This window comes from Giraffa tippelskirchi, chromosome 3 (assembly GCF_054371585.1).
Source record: "Giraffa tippelskirchi isolate mGirTip1 chromosome 3, T2T-mGirTip1v1.2.pri, whole genome shotgun sequence".
Taxonomy (NCBI): Eukaryota; Metazoa; Chordata; class Mammalia; order Artiodactyla; family Giraffidae; genus Giraffa; species Giraffa tippelskirchi.
Genome location: NC_137277.1, coordinates 72,153,501 through 72,175,050, shown reverse-complemented (window position 1 = coordinate 72,175,050; position 21,550 = coordinate 72,153,501). Strand labels below are relative to the sequence as shown.

The window sequence follows — 21,550 nt, the reverse complement described above, 5'->3', positions numbered from 1 at the left end:
CTCTCCAAGTCCATCCATGTTGCTGAAAATGCAAAATTTCATTCTTTTTTTGGACTGAGTAGTATTCCATTGTGTATATATTACACATTTTCTTTATCACTTCATCTATATATGGACACTTAGGTTGTTTCCATATCCTGGCAATTGTAAATAATGGTATTATAAACATTAGGGTGCATGTATCTTTTCAAATTAACATTTTCAAAATATTTTTGGATGTATACCCAGGAGTGGAGTTGCTGGGTCATATGGTAGCATTATTTTTAGTTTTTTGAGAAACCTCCATACTGTTTCCCATAGTGGCTCCACCAGTTGGTACTCCACGTGCATTGTATGAGGGTTCCCTTTTTTCCGCATCCTTGTCAACATCTGTTACTTGTGCTCTTGTTGATGATAGCCTCAGGTGTGAGGTCATATCTCACTGTGCTTTTGATTTGCATTTCCCTGACAATTAATGATCATTAATTGAGCATCTTTTCATGTTTCTGTTGTCCATTTGTATGTCTTCTCTGGAAAATTGTCTGTTCAAGTCTTCTGTTCAATTTATTATCAAATTTGTTTTTGATGTTAAGTTATATGAGCTGTTTATACATTTTGAATATTAACTCCTTATCAATCATGTCATTTGCAAGTATTTTCTCCCATTCAGAAGGTTTTCTTGTTTTGAGGATGGGTTCCTTTGCTGTGTAGAATCTTTTAAGTTTAATTAGATGCCATTTATTTATTTTTGCTTCTATATCCTTTGCTTTAGCAAATTGATCCAAAGAAATATTGCTACAAGTTATGACAAAATAGTGTTTCACCTATGTTTTCTTCTAGGTGTTTTGTGATTTTGGTCTTACATTTAATTCTTTTGAATTTTGAGCTTATTTTTGTATGTAGTGTTAGAGAATGTTCTAATTTCATTCTTTTACATGTGGCCTGACTGGTTCCTCTTTTATATTTTCTAGTTCTTCATTGAAATTTTCACTATGTTCATCTATTCTTTCTCCAAGTTCAGTTAGCAGTCTTATTACCATTGTTTTGAACTTTTCATCAGGTAAATTATTAGATATGAGCTGGGACTTCTGTGTGCAGCAGCAGTCACCTCCCTATCAGGGTGGAGTATGGCCCGTGGAGTTGGAGCAAGAGGCCGTGAGGGAGCCGGGTTTCTTCAGGCTGTCATAGCAGTATTTGCTTTGGTTGGGGGCATGGCTGGGGTCTGAGGCCTGGGAGCTGCACTTCTGTGATGGTTTCACTTTTCCCCCACTGTATGTCCCTAGTTAGAGGCTAGGTGCAGCCCGAGGGGATGGAGCCACGCTGGTGAACTGGTTTCACTCCCTCCCAAGTGTGCACATCGGAGGAGGCAATGGCACCCCACTCCAGTACTCTTGCCTGGACAATCCCATGGATGGAGGAGCCTGGTGGGCTGCAGTCCATAGGGTCACTAAGAGTCGGACACGACTGAGTGGCTTCACTTTCACTTTTCACTTTCATGCATTGGAGAAGGAAATGGCAACCCACTCCAGTGTTCTTGCCTGGAGAATCGCAGGGACAGGGGAGCCTGGTGGGCTGCCGTCTCTGGGGTCGCACAGAGTCAGACACGACTGAAGCAACTTAGCAGCAGCAGCAGCAAGTGTGCACATGGACATTTGTGCTGGCAATGGTCTCTGCCCTGGTCAGAGGCAGTGCTAGGGCCAGAGCTGGCTCTGTTCCCTTCACCTTAGTGGGGAGCAGTGTTGGAACAAGAGGTGCTGAACCAGGTGCCTGGTCTGTTTGCAAGTTTGTGCACATGCCCGTCAAGCTTGGAGTCTCAATTTCTTATAGCCCTCTGGTTAGCTTCACCAGTTTTCAAAGCAGCTATGGAGATTCATCTTCTAGGAGTTGGACACCAGGGCTGGGAGGTCTAATACATACATTGAACCCCTTGCTCCCCAGGGAGGATACCCAAGCTTGTGATATCCCCTTCCTCTTCTGGGTTCCCTGCCAGGGGTGCAGATACTGACTAAAACACTTCTCTTCTCTTACCAAACTCCATACGTATCTTTCTTTAGAAAGATTTAAAGCCTTGGTTGTCTTGAATAGAAGAGCACTTATGCTAGTTGTTAGGTGGATTTCAGCAATAGTTAGTCTATGTGTAGGTGCAGTTTAGAGGTTCTCGTTTGGGGCAGTGAGCTCAGCGTCCTCCTCCTCTGTCATCTTGATCCTGAGATCTCAGTTACCTTTTGATTTCTCTAAATCAAGAATTGCTTTCTGCAAAAGAAAAGAGTGTTTATCTACTTTTTGTTTAGCTACTGTGTTTACCATTTCTTTTTATCACAATGGTAATCGTTCTTCTGATTTTACTCTGACACCTCATATGTCCCAAAGCATAAAGATTTTTAAGTCGTTGTATGGAAGTGTGGCAGTTTTGTAATTCTATTCAAGATTTTATGAGCAATGAATTCTAAAATATTCGGCTCCTACTATTGTACATGCTGTCATCTGCGCTATTATACCTTTGTGACAGATGCTAGGACTATATGCTTTGTGCTAGCATAGATTGATTTTCTTTCAGGCCTCTACCAGTTCGAAAGAATGAATATAAGTACATTGGGAATATTTATAACCTGACAAATTCATATACAGATAAAATAAATGAATATATCTAAGAAGGAACTGAAACTGCCTTCTTTTAAGATATTTTGTTGAAATATTTGATATCACTAAGACAATTTTGTACTTCTTGTGACACTTAATAATCAGTACAATGCAAAAATATGTGAATATATCTTGACAGTCTGTTGTGCCTTTAAAATGTAAAACCATTATTTGAAGCAGTTGCCACTATATCTTTTAGATTTTTAAGACTTATAATGATAGACTACAGGATTTTTCTAAGCATGTACTTGCTTAATTATCAGTACATGGTCTTGCTCAGGGAGATGAAACTCACAGCACATGCATACATAACCATGCAAAAAGAGTTTTTAAAGAAACATTTACAACAGAAAAGAATTAAAAGTCTGAGTACTTTTCATATGCAAGGAAAGTACTAAGTATTTTCTTCATGAAGTATTATGTTCTTCATGTATATTGTCTCTTTTAAATTTGACAACACCCTTGAACATAGGAAATTTACACTTGGCTTTCAGGTGAGAACTTTGAGAAACAGAAATGAAATAGCGTGACTAGCTAAGTCATATGGCATGTAAAGACATAGGCAGATTTATAGTTCAAGTTTACCTGACAATAAGGTTGAGAGTTGTGTGGAGGGAGATAGACATGGGACTATTTTTTTCTCTCACTTCAAGAAAAGTGTTAACTACATACCCTGACAATTCCTCCTGATATTTAGATTTTTTTTTCTGTCTATTGCTGCAGCTTATAGGTAAGCCACACGCACTCCCATAAAGCTTAATGGGAACAATTATTAATAGTATGGGATCTAATTTGACACTTTTCTCTCCTTTAAACCTCCATCTGTTCCATTATCAAGACCTCTCCATTCTTTAGAAAGTACACTTCAAGTGTTTCTATGTCTCTACTCTTCTATTTCTATGACTCTGGTTCAAATTAATCATCTTTTGCCTCGCCATCCACAATATTCTCCTCATTCTTCTGTTTCTCTTCTTGCCCCTCCAATGTATTCTCTTAAGTCTAGCAGGAGAAATTTTTTAAAGTGTAAATTAGACTGTCTCAATTTCCTGGTTGAGTTTTTTGATATCTTCCCAATGTCTTCAAAGTAAAATCAAAATTTCTTACTTTAGCAGACAAATTCCTCAATTATATAGGTTTTGGCTATCTCTCCATTCCTTCATCTCCTCAAATATTCCCGACTTTAACCATGTTTGTTCTCTATCCTGTATCCTAAGCTTTATTTCACCTTAGGACTTTGTATATGTTGTTATTTCTTCTTGGAAATTTCTACCCAGTTCTTTACATAACTTAAAAAAAGTTTTTTCCCCATGGGTTCATAGATAAAATGTCAACTACTCAGAAAAGCTTTCTTTGATTTATCCAAACTATTGATAATTTATGTTTTTTCTTAACAATTAAAAACAATTTGCCATTTTATGCAGATTTGTTTGTTTTACTTGTATATGATGCTATCTTACTAAACTCTTAAGTTCTATAAAGGGTTTACCATAGTAAAGTCTGCCTTTAGTTCTAAAGTAGGCACAAAATTGGGGTTCTGTTGAGCAAATTAAACAAAATCACTATAATGTTATGCTTTTATTCTGTCCTTGTTAATAAAATGGATATGTGAATTGATTACTAAATGCATTTACATTATGTCCATTCCATTTGGATAAAATTATAAAGAAAGATCAGTTTTAATATACCATTAAAATGTAAGTGCTTTTTCAGAGTTAAAGATAACATAAGGAACATAAGAGAATGGAGCTTCAGGAAAGAATTCACAGATATGGTAAGCTGTGTATCAGGCCTTAATGATGAGTTACAATTTTCCACATTCAAAAGGCTTGGGTATAGAGGATATTTGAGGAAATGGGAAGGTATGGTTTTTTTGTTTGTTTGTTCATTTTTTACAAAAGGCTTTGGATGTGTGGCAGGAGCATTGGCTACATGGAATGACTGTGGGACAGGGGCCCCAAAGTCAAATTGCATTGAAAGACCTTTTGTATCAGACTATGGAGTTTTTAATAGGGAAGCGACATGATTCGTATTATTTTATAGAAAGGTTTTGAGAGTAAAATCCGTTAACACTAGAAGATACTGTTCAAAATGGTTAGGATGGTATTGTGATATACCAGCAAAAAAATGTTGAAAGCCTTAATTCATACACTAATTAACTTTTAGTTATGCAACAGGCATTGTGATATCTGTTGGGGATTTGAACCATTGACCAAAAGAAGAGAGGTAATTAGACCTATGTTTATTATTTGCCTGGGTTTCTTCCATCTTATTTGACTTTTCCACATTTTGACTTCCACATTTTCTAAGATAACATTACATTTGAAAATAGAGTATTTCTCTAGCAGATTTTATTTATTATGCAACTGTAGGGTATAGTGTAATGGAGAATATAGTCAGCTCTACAGTGTTTGAGAAATAGATGGCAGAGAGGTTTCATAAATTATGTCATGCTTGATCTGACATACGGGAGCAGGTTCACTTCAAACAGAGAGAGGTAAAAACAAAGGCATACAGGCATGGTATGAGCCAAGAATGGCAAATAATATAATATGCTTGAACTACAGAAGTAATAGGATTCTCATGTGTCAGTTGTTTGTGGACTTTGGATGAACTAAAGGGGACTCATGAAATATATACATTTTACCATTTTGGGTTTTTATTTGAGCATGTGGTCATCTAATAGATTGTGGCCATAAGTGAGGGAGTTACATGTGCTATTTAACTGTAGCTGGATTCTCATCACTGCTAGTGATGTTCTGAATGTTCATCTTTACTCATCACAGTGGCTGTTTAAATGCTTCCACTGTTCTTAAACTCCAGTCTTGCCTGGCCCAATCTCTTGTAATTATGGCTTTGAAGTGGGAGTCATCTGACAAGGGATAATGTATCTTCTTATCTCCTAGCTTCAAGGCTCCTCTTCCCTTTGCCTATAATTCCCATTCCACATTCTCCTTTTGATCTATTACTCCATGAAACCACTCTTTGGAAAAAAGAAATTTACTGTCACCAGTTTTTACCTTCTCACCCCTGACCTCTTGTAATCTAGTTTTCTTTTATGGGTCTTTCGAAATTAATCTTTTTGTAAATTCCAGGATGAGTGAAATTTTTTCAGTCCTTCTAATTTTTAGCTCCACTTTCTTGACTCTTGCTTCTCCCTTAGCTTTCACACAACACAACCTGCTTATTCTCTGATTATTCCTCTTTTGACATTGCATCTTTTCTTTTTATACAGATTCATTCTCAAAGCTGTTTCCTTAAGTAAATCTCTTTCTCTAGTTTTTCTTCTAAACTATTTTTGCATTATTGATGTCTACCAAATCAGGATCTCCTAGTGTCCAGATCCACAGCTCTAAGTTTTTACTTATACAGTGAAAACAACAATAATGATTAAAAAAAAAAAACTTCCATATACTGCTATATCTTTTACAAATAAGCAATATTTAAGATTCTGCTCTCTTCATCCTGTTAGAGGACCAGCACTTTCCCAGTTATCCATAACTAATAAGGTAAACTATTCTCCTTCCTTAGTGTCCCACACTTAATACTACCAACTGAATGGAGAGACAATCTCTTGCACTGAACTTATTTTCTCTTTTCATTCTTATTGCTCTACATTGGCTCAAGCTCTCATTTTTCCTTGTCTATAAAAGCATAATACCATTCTAACTGTTCTCACCTTTATCCTTTGGATATAATAAAACCAGACTAATTTTAAACCAGTAGGAAAATAATCCCACCACTTCCTTGGTAATAAAATCTACAATAGCTCCCTATTTCCTACCAAGTTTAGAAGAAAAACCTCCAGACTATAATTGACAGTCCTCTATTATATTTTATACTCTCCTATACAAAGTAAATTTTCTACTTTATTATTTTTTAAGTAGACCCTTTATTCAGCTCATGGATAATATATTACTGATCTGTTGATGCATAGCAAGTCATAAACAGCATAAAATAGCATGCATATATTATCTTCCATTTTGTGTGGTTTAGGAATCTGGACATGGTTTAGCTGAGTCTACTCCATCACACTTTTTTATAAGACTGCAAATATTGTCCAAGGCTAGAGTCTCATTTGAAAGCTCAGCTGGGGTATGATCCCTTTCAAAGTTCATTTGTTTGTGTTTTTTGATATAATTTAGGTTAGCAGATTGTTGGAATGAGGGCCTCAGTTCTTTGCTGGCTGTTGCCTGGGGGCTACCTTCATTCTTTACCATGGGAGTTTCTTGAACATGGCATTTTTCTTTTTCAATCAAAGCCAGAAAAAGAGAGAGAATTTACTCTTCAATACATTCTAATCATAGAAGTGTCCTGTCATCCCATCACATTTGTCATATTCTATTGACTAGAAGCAATAGTTCGTACCCATAATCAAGAACACACACATTGGGGGGGAGGTAGGGATTGCACAAGAGTGTGAATATCAGGAGACAGAGGTCACTCGAGGTCATCTTAGAGGTGTCCTGCCTCAAAGAGATTGGATTAGGATATGAAGGTAAGCTACAAATGGATAGCAACTGTACTTTAGCCCCTGTGAGAGGTCATCTTGACAGACAGTGGATAGGGAAAAAACCTTTCAATATATAGAGGTTTGGATGGTGCACCTGGTTATCCAGTTTGTATTAAAGAAATAACCTGAGAATAGATATGAATAGACTCATGCATACTCATATACATAGATATGTATATATTCATACAGGCTATATACATATAGATGTATATCTGGCTAGTGGGAAATGACTTGGAACCTGGAAGGAAGATTGGAATATTGAAGACAAAGATCTAGGGCAGAGACATTTGCTTGTACATATGAAAGCAGATATGAAGTTTGAAAATCTTCATATCAAATGTTAATGCCAGTCAGAGAGCACCTAAGGGTAAGAAACACTAAAGAACAAAGTAAATGAAAATACTTTGCCATAAGCCAGGATTTGTCACTGGCCTTCTTGGTGCTGGCATGATGAACATATGAGTGAAGTGGCATGATGGTAGAATGGAGGCTCTGTATGAATCCAACAACATAGGTTCCAATCCACTGACACTGGTCTACCTACTATTGCCACAAAATATCAACCCTGTCAGTGACAGAGGTCAAGACTAAGTTCTTTATATGGCATCATCCCTTGAGGACAACTAATTGGCCACTTGGTGACAAGTAGATAATACCAATACTATCTTTCCTTCTTGGAAAGGCCAGTGATTAGCTCTGATAATAATAACAGACATTTCAAGAATAGATTTTCGTTGCCTACCAGTTGGATCTCAGCCAGCACTATTATCGAAGTTAGGTTTACACAGTGTTTGACACGCCAACAAGGAATCCTGATAACACTGTGTACAGAGAACCTATTTCTATAGCACAGGAGGTATGGGAATAGGCCCATGACTGTCATGATCCAAATATAATAATAAATAGATGCATGAATATTAATATTATGATGTAATCTGACCCAACGTGAGAACTTTTAAAGGTTTTTTTTATGATTCGATAACTCCTGTTTGAGACTGTCAGGACTGTATTGCAGCTCAACTTCTTCTTCTGTCTAAACCAGCTGTGACCTTCCCACCTCTGCACAAGTATTAGTTCCAAGAACATTTCTTATTAAGCATTCTGCATGCTAAAGTTTCTCTCAGAGTATGCTTTATAGGGAATCCAACCTAGGCAGCCAACATGCTGGAAAAGATTTTATACTAAAAAGAAAATAACAAAAGGGGGCAAAGTCTTATTTCAAAGTATATGCTGGTATAAAAAGGTTCAAGGAGATATTTAAATCAATATCTTATGGAAACATTTATAAGATGAATGGGTTTATTAAATTATAGCTTTAACTTACAATTAGAGTTCTAAAATAAATTGAGTAACTGAAGTGAGATTTAGTTCCATTAATAGGCAAACCATTTCACTAAATTTGAGTGGATTTTTCTCAGTAAAAACTCCCAGATATTGGAATCTTTAAAATTCCAGAATTGACTATAATTGGTTATGGCTGAATTTGTTTGAATGGAAATCGAAGAACTGATAAAATTCACAGTAGGGTATTATAAACATATAAGCACTTTGTTTTTTGAAAAACATAATTATTTGTGAGGTTTTTAGTTGATAAAAATGTAAGGCTCATTCCAAATAATGTGAGATAAGAATCTAGAAAGTCTATTTAGTCTTTTCACTTGATCTATCATCACTTTATATTTTGAATACTTGCTTTTCTATTATATTTGTCAAAATCTTTTCTATTTATCTCTTTCCTGATGCTAAGATAATGAATTGCCAACTTTGATAGCATTATTTTCTCGGCTGAAAGAAAAGTTTATTATTACTTACATCCCTCAATACACTTTCCCTGTTACAATCCAGTGAGTAAAAATAACTAAATCCCTCTGCACAAGCTCTTTTGAAATTATCTTATTTTATTTATTTGTGAACAAGGTGGCTAATTGTTTATAGTTTATGCATAATCTAGAATCAGGGGAAAAAGTCCCTTGTGTCTGAGGTCATTTACATGCCTATACTCAGAAAGAAAGCTCTTTGGGACTGGACTATGCAAGATAGCAATGCACACATGTATGCACATATATCCATTAGGGATTGGTACTGACTGTTGGCTATGGTAACTCAGTTCTCCAATGGCCTCTCCATGGAGTCTTTCATAATTCAATTTTCTAGACTGAGATTTTTTACATGGTGACTGGTTTCCAAGGGAGCCAAAAGAGAAGCTCCTAAGATTTAGGCCTGGAAATCACACAGTATAACTTCCATCATACTACCGGTTAGGGCAAGTCACAAGGCTAGTCCAGATTTCTAGGGAGGGAACACAGATTTTACCCCTTGACTAGAAGAGTGGTAAAACTGTATGACTAAAGGGCAGATATCACAGGAGGAATTATTATATCTATCTTTGGAAACAATCTATTCCTTTAAGATTGTAGAGAGTGGCAGGATTTACTATGATAGAGTTGTCAGGGGAAGGACTGTCTGAGCAGATGAAATTAGACTAAGAAGTTGAATGAAGTGAGGGAATGAGAATATAAGAGAAGAAAGAATATTCTTGCTAAAGGAATATTGATCACAAAGGGCCTTGAAGTGGGAACAAGCCTAGTATGTTGGAGGAAATTCTGTAGCTTCTTATGACAGTTTAGGCAAGACGCAATTGTCTCCTAAACTATGGAGATATTTGTGAAGGTGGTAAATTCTTTCATTAAGTGTTTTGAACTGATACCTAGAAATGATAGTATCACTTTTAGATTATGTGTTGATATGAAAGAGAACAATCAAAGATGATTTTAAGGTTTTTGATCAAAGTTTGGGAAAATGGTATTATCATTTAATGAGTTGAGATGGAGTTCCTTGGGGTGGGAGGGAGCAGGCGTGTGTGTGTGTGGGTGTGTTAAAAATAAAAATTCAGTCTTGACTATCTTACTTGAGATTCCTATGTTATCCAAGTGGATATGCTGAGTTGGAAATTAAAGATGAGTCTGAAATTTAGTAGCAAGGACAAGGCTAGGTATAAAAACTTACAACTGGTCAAATATGACTTTAAAAAATAAAGGATTTGATGAGATCACCAAGAAAGTAGCTTTAAAAAGAGAAAAGAGATTTGGGGACTAAGTTCTGGAGCATTTCAGTATGTAGGGGTTAGGAAGAGCAGGAATATCTAGCAAAAAAGACTCACAAAGGAAGTAGCTGGTGCAGACTATTGACTAGGGAAACAGTGGTAGGAAAGCACAGGAGTGGGGGAATTGCAAGAAGGGAAATAACAGTGATGACAAGCAATATTGAGACATTTTAAGGTGGATGAATACTGAGGTCTGACTATTGGATGAGTAAGATTTTGAACCTGAGCAGGGCTGTTTCAGTGGAGGGGTGCTTCTAGGAGAGGAAGTGAAAATAGTGTATATCAATAATACTTATAAGTTTTTTTTTTCCCCTGAAAATTAAAGCAAAGAAATGCGGCATGTTTTTTTTTTATATGGGAATGATCCATAGGGAGGAAAAAATGATGGTGTGGGGTGAGGAGGGTGGGATGATGGCAAGAAGCAGTATTTGAGATTGTAAGAGAAATGAGAACAAATACTCAGGCAGACTGTTGGGTCTTAGGGATAAAGGCTTTTATCTACTCTAGTAAAGTGAAAAGTATAATTTGGGCTTAAAAACATTTAAGTTGGTAAATTTAATGGTGAAAGATTTAAAATTTTCTACTTGAAATTTTTTTTCTAAGTGAAAATAAAATCAAGGTGCTCAGCTAAGAGTAAAGTAGTAGCGTAGGGTTTTGAAATTTTGAGAGAAGAAAGGGGTGCAATAATTTTGGATGAATGAAATGCAAACTGAATTAAAAAATTAGTAGCCACCAGGCAGCACTAACAGGCCATTTGAGATTTAGTGGTAATAAATTTAAGTAAGCCTGTATAGTTTTCTTCAGCTATGCACACAGTTACCTAGATGTAACTAGCAGGCGTAGAATGGGTAGCTTTTCACAACTGGGGTTTATCCAGGTGAGACGGAATGAGGGTAAGATAAGGGAGATGAAAACCTCAAGGATATCTAAAAAATAGTTAAAATGATGAATCATATAATGTAAGCAAGGTCAGGGTGGAGGTAGTGAAATCAGGAGGGTGTTGGGAAGTGTAAAGAAGTAGAGTTAGAGAACTTTAAAATCCTATTGGAATGAGACTTTCAATGTTGTAAATATCCACAATTTACTCCTTCAGAACTCTGAAGATGTGGCAGTCCTTGGAGGGGGCTACCATGAAAAATGACTGCGGCAACAGGAACCAAAGGTGGCAAGAGTCCTAGGATGGGAATGAGTGGACAATCCTCATTACCAGGATTAAACAAACTTCCAGCCTAAATAAGTGAAAGGATTATGGTTTAATTTAATTTCAGGGAAAGAAACCAATGTAGAATTTCTTACACACATAAATACACGTGTGTATATATATGTGTCTACATTTTAGGGAAGGGCAGTGAAATTTTGAAAGGGTTTGAAGGAGTTTTCCCTTTTAAAACCATTCACGGGTGTGAATATGGCTCTGCGAGCGGTGCGGAGCGTGCGGGCCGCGGTCGGCAGCCTGCGCGCCATCTCGGCACCTAGCGCGCCCTGCTCGCTGCGGCCCTGGTTACTGTGGGCGCGTGCCATCTGGGCGCTGCGCACTGGCCCTGCTCTGCTGTCGGTGCGGAAATTCACAGAAAAACATGAATGGGTAACAACAGAAAATGGTGTTGGAACAGTGGAAATCAGCAATTTTGCACAGGAAGCTTTGGGAGATGTTGTTTACTGTAGTCTGCCTGAAGTTGGGACAAAGTTGAACAAACAAGAGGAGTTTGGTGCTTTGGAAAGTGTGAAAGCTGCTAGTGAACTGTATTCTCCTCTATCAGGAGAAGTAACTGAAATTAATAAAGCTATAGCAGAAAATCCAGGACATCTCAACAAATCTTGTTATGAAGATGGTTGGCTGATCAGGATGACATTCAGTAACCCTTCAGAACTAGATGAACTAATGAGTGAAGAAGCATATGAGAAATACATAAAATCTATTGAGGAGTGAAAATGGAACCCCTAAATAAACTACTTTGAAACAACTTAATCTAGCATAGTTGTCTTAAATTAGTGGTGGACAGGTATTTAAAAAGCAACTTTAGCAAAAGAAACTACTTGTAACAAAGTTTCCTGAAGAAAATACCCCTTAACTTCCTAATGACTTCAGATAAACACTGTGCATCTTTTCCACAGCATCCTGTGATTTTTAGGCTAGGCTCCATTTATAATATTCAGAATTTCTGAAATTATCTCTGTTAAAACTAATTACATATACAATGGAGAAAAGACAATCTCTTTAACAAGTGGTGCTGGGAAAACTGGTCAACCACTTGTGAAAGAATGAAACTAGAACACTTTATAACACCATACACAAAAATAAACTCAAAATGGATTAAAGATCTAAACGTAAGACCAGAAACTATAAAACTCCTAGAGGAAAACATAGGCAAAACGCTCTCCGACATAAATCACAGCAGGATCCTCCATGACCCACTTCCCAGAATATTGGAAATAAAAGCAAAAATAAACAAATGGGACCTAATTAAAATTAAAAGCTTTTGCACAACAAAGGAAACTATAAGCAAGGTGAAAAGACAGCCTTTAGAATGGGAGAAAATAGTAGCAAATGAAGCAACAGACAAACAATTAATCTCAAAAATATACAAGCAACTCTTGCAGCTGAATTCCAGAAAAATAAACGACCCAATAAAAAAATGGGCCAAAGAACTAAACAGACATTTCTCCAAAGAAGACATACAGATGGCTAACAAACACATGAAAAGATGCTCAACATCACTCATTATTAGAGAAATGCAAATCAAAACGACAATGAGGTACCATTTCACACCAGTCAGAATGGCTGCTATCCAAAAGTCTACAAGCAATAAATGCTGGAGAGGGTGTGGAGAAAAGGGAACCCTCTTACACTGTTGGTGGGAATGCAAACTAGTACAGCCACTATGGAGAACAGTGTGGAGATTCCTTAAAAAACTGGGAATAGAACTGCCATATGACCCAGCAATCCCACTGCTGGGCATACACATCGAGGAAACCAGAATTGAAAGAGACACGTGTACTCCAATGTTCATCGCAGCACTGTTTACAACAGCCAGGACATGGAAGCAACCTAGATGTCCATCAGCAGACGAATGGATGAGGAAGCAGTGGTACATATACACAATGGAATATTACTCAGCCATTAAAAAGAATACATTCGAATCAGTTCTATTGAGATGGATGAAACAGGAGCCCATTATACAGAGTGAAGTAAGCCAGAAAGAAAAACACCAATACAGTATACTAATGCATATATATGGAATTTGAAAGATGGTAACGATAACCCTATAAGCGAGACAGAATAAGAGACACAGATGCATAGAACCGTCCTATGGACTCTGAGGGAGAAGGTGAGGGCAGGACGTTCTGGGAGAATAGCACTGAAACATGTATATTATCATATGTGAAACAGAACACCATTCCAGGTTCGATGCATGAGACAAATGCTCAGGGCTGGGGCAATGGAATGACCCAGAGGGATGGGATGGGGAGGGAGGTGGGAGGGGGGTTCAGGATGGGGAACACATGTAAACCCATGGCTGATTCATGTCAGTGTATGGCAAAAACCACTACAATATTGTAAAGTAATTAGCCCTCAACTAAAATAAATAAATTTATTAAAAAAAAAACTAATTACAAAAATTATGTAATTCAAGGATAACATGGTCATCTTAAACCTTATATGACATTGTAACTTGCTTACAGCTATCCTTGGATTTGGGTCAAAAGGATCTTCCCACTAGAAATAACTGCCAGTAGAGAAAAGTTTGTTAGTTGTATAGCGTCCAACGAAGAATATTACTATCTTAATTTTGCAATATACTGTGTTTGCTGGTGCTGTTTTTATACAGTGAAGCAACAGTCTTGCAGGAGAATAAACAATTTAATAATAAAATATTCAACTTCTTTAAAAAAAAACTAAATAAAACCATTCACGTATAGCTTAGGCAATTTACAAAATAATTAAAAAGCACAAAAGAAACAAGACTTTACTGGCTATATAATGAGTGCAATTTGATACAGAGTATTAAGATATCCAAAGAAAGAATGTCTCAATTTGATGTATGTTGGTTAGTCATGGGAGCCTTTTAAAAAAGTCATAAATGCATATTTGGCAATTTCCATCCAAGCATTGCCCAGAAGAAAGGACATGAGGCCAACAGACTTTCAGTATATTGGCTCCTTTGGCAAGTCTATTCCTATTTTAAGATGAATTCATCAGCTGTCTGAGTCTAATGCCATTAAAATTTTGGATTCATCTAACTTCTTTGTTTTGATTCCCCATTTATTAAACAACTTTCTGATTATAATTTATCTTTTCCATGTTTGTGCCTTCAAGGACAAAATGTGTTGCTCATATGAGCTTCAAGTATTTTAGTCCTTGTAACAATTATTTCACAATGTAAATTAAGTCACATTCTGGTTTCATTTATCTACCTCAGGAGCTTGGATAATGTGAGTTTGTTCTTGAGAAGTGGATTTGCTTTTAGGATGTTGACAAAATCAAGTTACTAGGCGTGTAAAGCTGCAGGCCAATAAATCTACTCAGGTAAAGAATATCACTCTGTGAGGCTTTTTGGGAGGCAGCCAGCCTTTCGCTGGCAAACTCTACTGCAATTACTATGGACCTCATGAACATTTGGAACTCTGGTTCAAATTGTGCCTCTTCTTTGATGCCTTCTGTGGGCACTCCATCTACTTTTAACTGTCTGGGAGTGCATTTTATGGATCACACAATCTACTGGATTCACAGAGAGGCTTGCCTATTCACAAGTATAAGTTTCTCAGGAGCAGTTGAGATTTCTTCTAGTAGGAAGGATATGTGACTGATGTCTATCCTCAGAATTGCCCAAGTTATATCTTCATACTTTTGGTCCAGAAGAAAAGGCTCTAACCACATTTTTCTTCAAAAATAGTATTTCAGGATTCTTATAGACCCTGTGTGCAAATTTTCTACTTTTGTGCAGAGGTAGAATGGTCTAGAATATGGGTAAGAATGCTCATCAAGATTTCTGATGTTAATGAAAACAGAAAGTTTGATTCCTGGCATGTGCTAGAAGGCTAAAATGGAAATATTTATCATCCAGTTCTCAATGAGAAAACACCTATGGTAGTTGATATTCCACAAGAATCATTTTTGTCATTGTATATGAAAGTCTTGGAAACAATGTAATTTGTTATTTAATTAGGACACCTGAGACTGAAAGTGTATATTTATTAATTATTCCAAGAGAACAGGTATAAATTACGACTGTCTTGAGTAGATGGAGTTGTATGATTACCCTTCCTAGAGTCCTGACTGATAATGAGCCAGAATGGTCAGTACAGTCGTACTGTTTAATAGCCATCATGTGCTACAGTCGGTCAATGCCTTCGTTTCATGTTATGTGCTGTACTATTTTAAAAACGTTTAAAAAATATCACCCTGGCATATAAGGATAAAGAATTTATAATTAAAACATGTATATCTGAAAGCTTGCTTAAGTAGTGAGCGAATAAAGTTCAGGGTAGATTATTCTAAGCAATGAAGCACAGGAGAAATAAAGTTAACTGGTAATAAAATTGGTTTGGTTATAAATAATATAATATTATATTCTATAATATATTTTATAGCATTTTTAATTTCTAGGGGAGGGATTATACTACCCAAAGAGGTTACACTGAAAATATGATGCTTTGAAGGGAGAGGCTTTTTATGTTTTTATATATATATATATACACATATGTATATATATTATTCTCAAGGTAAAGAAATGTTATAATAAAATTTTCCAAAGTAGCATCATAAGTATATTTCATGCAACTTGACATTTTTTCAGTCATATTTTTAAACAATTCCATAGAATCTCATCAAGAAAGTTATAATTAGGTACTACATTTTTCCTTTACATTGAGTATTATTTTTCTAATTTTTTGCTATTGATAACAACAAAATAGTTCTTGCTAAAATAGTGTCCTCATAGTAAATTTATGAGTGGAATTAGTGAGTAAAGTGGCTAACTCACTAATGTGGCTCCGTGGTAAAGAGTCAATGCAGGAGACATGGATTCGGTCCCTGGTCTGGGAAGATCCCACATGCCGCCGGACAACTACATTCTGTGGGTCACAGCTACTGAGCCTGTGCTCTAGCGGCCACAAGGCGCAGCTGAACCCACGTGCTGCAACTGCTGAAGCCTGCAGGCCCTAGAGCCTGTGCTCCTTCCTAAGAGAAGCCTCTACAATGAGAAGCCTGTGCACTGCAACTAGAGAATAGCCCCTGTTCACAGCAACTAGAGAAAACCCTGTATAGCAACAAAGACACACAAATAAATAAATAAAACAATTAAAAAATGAGTAAAGTGAATAAAAACACTTTAGACTTTTAATACACCTTATAAAAATGTTTGCAAGAGATCATAGTATAATTTTAAAATTTATAGTTAAATTGTTATAGTTGTATATGGAAAAAAGATCACTTAAAATGAGAAATCATTTATAAGATGATATTTGCTTTTTTGTGTATAAATCTTAGGTTATGCCTATGTACCAGATTTTTCATGAGTGAACAAACTGCTTTAAAGTTTTAATCAAAATAGTACATATGTATTGCTTAGATTAGGCAGACACTGATTTAAACCAGTGCTTCATATTTCTAAATTATGATTTTATTAATATCGTTTACAAATAAGGAATCTATTGGATAATATTTTCTTTGTTATACATTCTTTTCCTTGAAATAATAATTATATAAGTTTGCTTTCATTTCTTTGTATTTCTTTCACTGAATCATCCCTAAACATTGCCAGAAGTACACATACACATTTGTCATTATATTGAAATACATTCATTTATCCATAAGACTATCCTCTGACTGTCCTCTGACTATCCTCTGAGACTCCTCCAGGAGTCTCTGGAGGAGGCGTGGGATGACAGTTGCCTATTGTAAGGTAAATAGCACTGAGTACAACAGTGCATGCAGAAGAATTTGAAGCAGGTCTCCATTATCTTCATTCAGTTCAGTTCAGTTCAGTCTCTCAGTTGTCTCTGACTCTTTGCAACCCCATGGACTGCAGCATGCCAGGCTTCCCTGTCCATCACCAACTCGTGGAATTTACTCAAACTCATGTCCATTGAGTCGGTGATGCAATCAAACCATCTCATCCTCTGTTGTCCCCTTTTCCTCCCGCCTTCAATCCTTCCCCAAATCAGGGTCTTTTCCAATAAGTCAGTTCTTCGCAACAAGTGGCCAAAATATTGGAATTTCAATTTCAACATCAGTCCTTCCGATGAACACTCAGGACTGATTTCCTTGGGATGGACTGGTTAGATCTCCCTGAGTCCAAAGGACTCTCAAGAGTCTTCTCCAACACCACAGATCAAAAGCATCAATTCTTCGGTGCTCAGCTTTCTTTATATTCCAGTTCTCACATTCACACGTGACCACTGGCAAGACCAAAGTTTTGACTAGATGGACCTTTGTTGGCAAAGTAATGTCTCTACTTTTTAATATGTTGTCTAGATGGTCATAACTTTCCTTCCAAGGAGGAAGTGTCTTTTAATTTCATGGCTGCAGTCACCATCTGCAGTGATTTGGGAGCCCTAAAGAATAAAGTCAGCCACTGTTTCCACTGTTTCCCCATCTATTTGTCATGAAGTGATGGGACCGGATGCCATGATCTTAGTTTTCTCAATGTTGAGCTTGAAGTCCGCTTTTTCACTCTCCTCTTTCACCTTCATCAACAGGCTCTTTAGTTCTTCTTCACTTTCTGCCATAAGGGTGGTGTCATCTGCATATCTGAGGTTATTGATATTTCTCCTGGCAATCTTGATTCCAGCTTGTGCTTCATCCAGCCTGGCATTTCACATGATGTACTGTGCATATAAGTTAAATAAGCAGGGTGACAATTTATAGCCTTGATGTACTCCTTTCCCTATTTGGAACAAGTCTGTTCCATGTCCAGTTCTAACTGTTGCTTCTTGACCTGCATACAGATGTCTCAGGAGGCAGGTCAGGTAGTTTGGTATTCCTATCTCTTTCATAATTTTCCACAGTTTATTGTGATCCACACAGTCAAAGGCTTTGGCATAGGCAATAAAACACAAGTATATGATTTTCTGGAACTTGCTGGCTTCTGCTATGATCCAACAGATGTTGCCAATTTGGTCTCTGGTTTCTCTGCCTTTTCTAAATCCAGCTGGAACATCTGGAAGTTCAAGGTTCACATACTATTGAAGCCTGGCTTAGAGAATTTTAAGCATTATTTTGCTAGCGTGTGAGATGAGTGCAATCGTGCGGTAGTTTGAGCATTCTTTGGCATTGCCCTTCTTTGGGATTGAAATGAAAACTAACATCTTCCTATCCCATGGCCACTGTTGAGTTTTCCAAATTTGCTGGCATAATGAATGCAGCACTTTCACAGCATCATCTTTTCGGATTTGAAATAGCTCAACTGGAATTCCATTGCCTCCACTAGCTTTGTTTGTTGTGATGCTTCCTAAGGCCCACTTGTCTTTGCATTCCAGGACGTCTGGCTCTAGATGAGTGCTCACACCATCGTGATTATCTGGGTTATGAAGATCTTTTTCGTATAGTTATTCTGTGTATTCTAGCCATCTCTTCTTAATATCTTCTGCTTCTGTTAGGTCCATGCCATTTCTGTACTTCATTGTGCCCATCTTCGCATGAAATATTCCCTTGCTATCTTGAAGTTTTTTTGAAGAGATCACTAGTCTTTCCCATTCTGTTGTTCTCCTCTATTTCTTTGCATTGATGACTGAGGAAGACTGTCTTATCTCTCCTTGTTATTCTTTGAAAATCTGTATTCAGATGGGTATATCTTTCTTTTCCTCCTTTGCCTTTTGCTTCTCTTCTTTTCACAGCTATTTGTAAGGCTTCCTCAGACAACCATTTTGCCTTTTTGCATTTCTTTTTCTTGGGGATGGTCTTGATCCAAACCCCCATCCATAGTTCTTCAGGCACTCTCTCTATCAGATCTAATCCCTTGAATCTGTTTGTCACTTCCACGGTATAATCCTAAGGGATTTGATTTGGGTCATAGCTGAATGGTATAGTGTTTTTCCTCACTTTTTTCAATTTAAGTCTGAATGTGACAATAAGGAGTTCATGATCTGAGCCACAGTCAGCTCCAGGTCTTGTTTTTGCTGACTGTATAGAGCTTCTCCATCTTTGGCTGCAAAGAATATAATCAGTCTGATTTTGGTGTTGACCATCTGGTGATGTCCATGTGTCGAGTCTTCTCTTGTGTTGTTGGAAGAGGGTGTTTGCTATAACCAGTGTGTTCTCTTGGCAAAACTCTATTAGCCTTTGCCCTGCTTCATTCTGTACTCCAAGGCCAAATTTTCCTGTCACTCTAGGTATCACTTGACTTCCTACTTTTGATTTCAGTCCTCTGTGATGAAAAGGGCATCTTTTTTTGTTAGTTCTAGAAGGTCTTGTAAATCTTCATAGAGCTGTTCAACTGCAGTTTATTCAGCATTACTGGTTGGGGCATAGACTTGGATTACTGTGATATTGAGCAGTTTGCCTTAGAAACGAACAGAGATCATTCTGTCGTTTTTGAGATTCCACCCAAGTACTGCATTTTGGACTCTTGTTGACTATGATGGCTACTTCATTTCTTCTAAAGGATTCTTGCCCACAGTAGAAGATATAATGGTCATCTGAGTTAAATGCGCCCATTGCCATCCATTTTCCTTCACTGATTCCTAAAATGTTGATTTTCAAGCTTGCCATCTCCTGTTTGACCACTTCAAATTTACCTTTATTCATGGACCTAACATTCCAGGGTCCTATGCAATATTGTTCTTTACAGCATTGGGCTTTACTTCCATCACCAGTCTCATCCACAACTGGGCGTTGTTTTCACTTTGGTTCTGTCTCTTCATTCTTTCTGGAGTTATTTCTCCACTAATCTCCAGTAGCATAGCGGGCACCTACCAACCTGGGGAGTTCATCTTTCAGTATCATATCTTTTTGCCTTTTCATACTGTTCATGGAGCAGCGGCTGTGTGGTGCTGGAGCAACTTTGAAGAAATACCCCACATCCAAGGGCAAAAGAGAAGCCCCAGAAAGATGGTAGGAGGGATGAAATCCATTGAGAATCAAACAGCATACCTGCAAGAGATGCTAAGAGAGTTCAAACAAATCTTGTGCACACCAGGACCCTGAGACCCCACAGAGACTGAGCCAGAACTATGTTTGAGTGTCTCCTGTGGCAGTACAGGTCAACAATGGACTGCTGCAGGGGGAGGGGCTCTGGGTGCAGTGGACCACAGAGCCAGCAGAACTTACACAAGACTGAGGAAACAGACTCTTGGAGGGTACAAACAAAACCTTGTGTGTGCCAGACCCAGGAAAAAGGAACAGTGACCCCACAAGAGACTGACCCAGACTTGCCCATGAGTGTTCAGGAGTCTCTGGTGGAGGTGTGGGTCAGCAGTGGCCTGCTGCAGGGTTGGGAGCACTGGTTGTAGCAGTACATGCATGGGATTTTTTGAAAGAGGTTGTCCGTGTCTTTATTACCTCCACCATAGTTTGGCCTCAGGTCAAATAACAAGGCAGGAACATAGCTCCACCCATCAACAGAAAATTAGATTAAACATTTAGTGAGCATGGCCTTGCTCATCAGAACAAGACCCAGGGGGAACCCTCAGTCAGTCTCTACCATTAGGAAGCTTCCATAAGCCCCTTATCCTTCCCCATCAGAGGGCAGACAGAATGAAAATCACAATCAGAGAAAACAAACCGATCTGATCACATGGACAACAGCCTTGTCTACCTCAATGAAACTATGAGCCATACCACGTAAGGCCACCCAAGACAGATGTGTCATGGTGGAGAGTTCTGGAAAAACGTGGTTAGATGGAGAAGGGAATGGCAAACCACGTCAGTATTTTTGCCTTGAGAACCCCATGAACAGTATGAAAGGTGAAAAGATAGGACACTGAAAGATGAACTCTCCAGGTCGATAGGTCAGTGGAGAAATGCTACTGGAGATCAGTGGAGAAATAACTCCAGAAAGAATCATGGGGTGGAGCCAAGGCAAAACAACACCCAGTTGTGGATGTTACTGGTGATGGAAGTAAAGTCCCATGCTGTACAGAGCAATATAGCATGGGCATGGAATGTTAGGTCCATGAATCAAGGCAAATTGGAAGAGGTCAAACAGGAGATGGCAAGAGTGAGCATTGACATTTTAGGAATCAGCCATCTAAAATGGACTGGAATCAGTGAATTTAACTCAGATGACCATTATATCTACTCTTGTGGGCAAGAATCCCTTAGAAGAAATGGAGTAGCCATCATAGTCAACAAAAGAGTCTGAAATGCAACACTTGAA

General features: G+C 37.7%; 1 long non-coding RNA gene and 1 pseudogene across 2 annotated transcripts in view; one reads left to right on the top strand and one right to left on the bottom strand.

The window, feature by feature from the left end:
* Nucleotides 1–869: 869 nt before the first annotated feature.
* LOC145541849 (uncharacterized) overlaps nt 870–21,550 on the bottom strand; it is a 36,960-nt gene continuing 16,279 nt past the window's right edge. Inside the window, exon 2 of the long non-coding RNA XR_014079355.1 lies at nt 870–2,232. This is a non-coding gene — a long non-coding RNA (uncharacterized LOC145541849). The remainder of the gene's footprint in view (nt 2,233–21,550) is intronic.
* LOC145540823 (glycine cleavage system H protein, mitochondrial pseudogene) lies at nt 11,641–12,198 on the top strand (annotated as a pseudogene). The gene has a single exon (XR_014078568.1). The product of XR_014078568.1 is annotated as a glycine cleavage system H protein, mitochondrial pseudogene (transcript).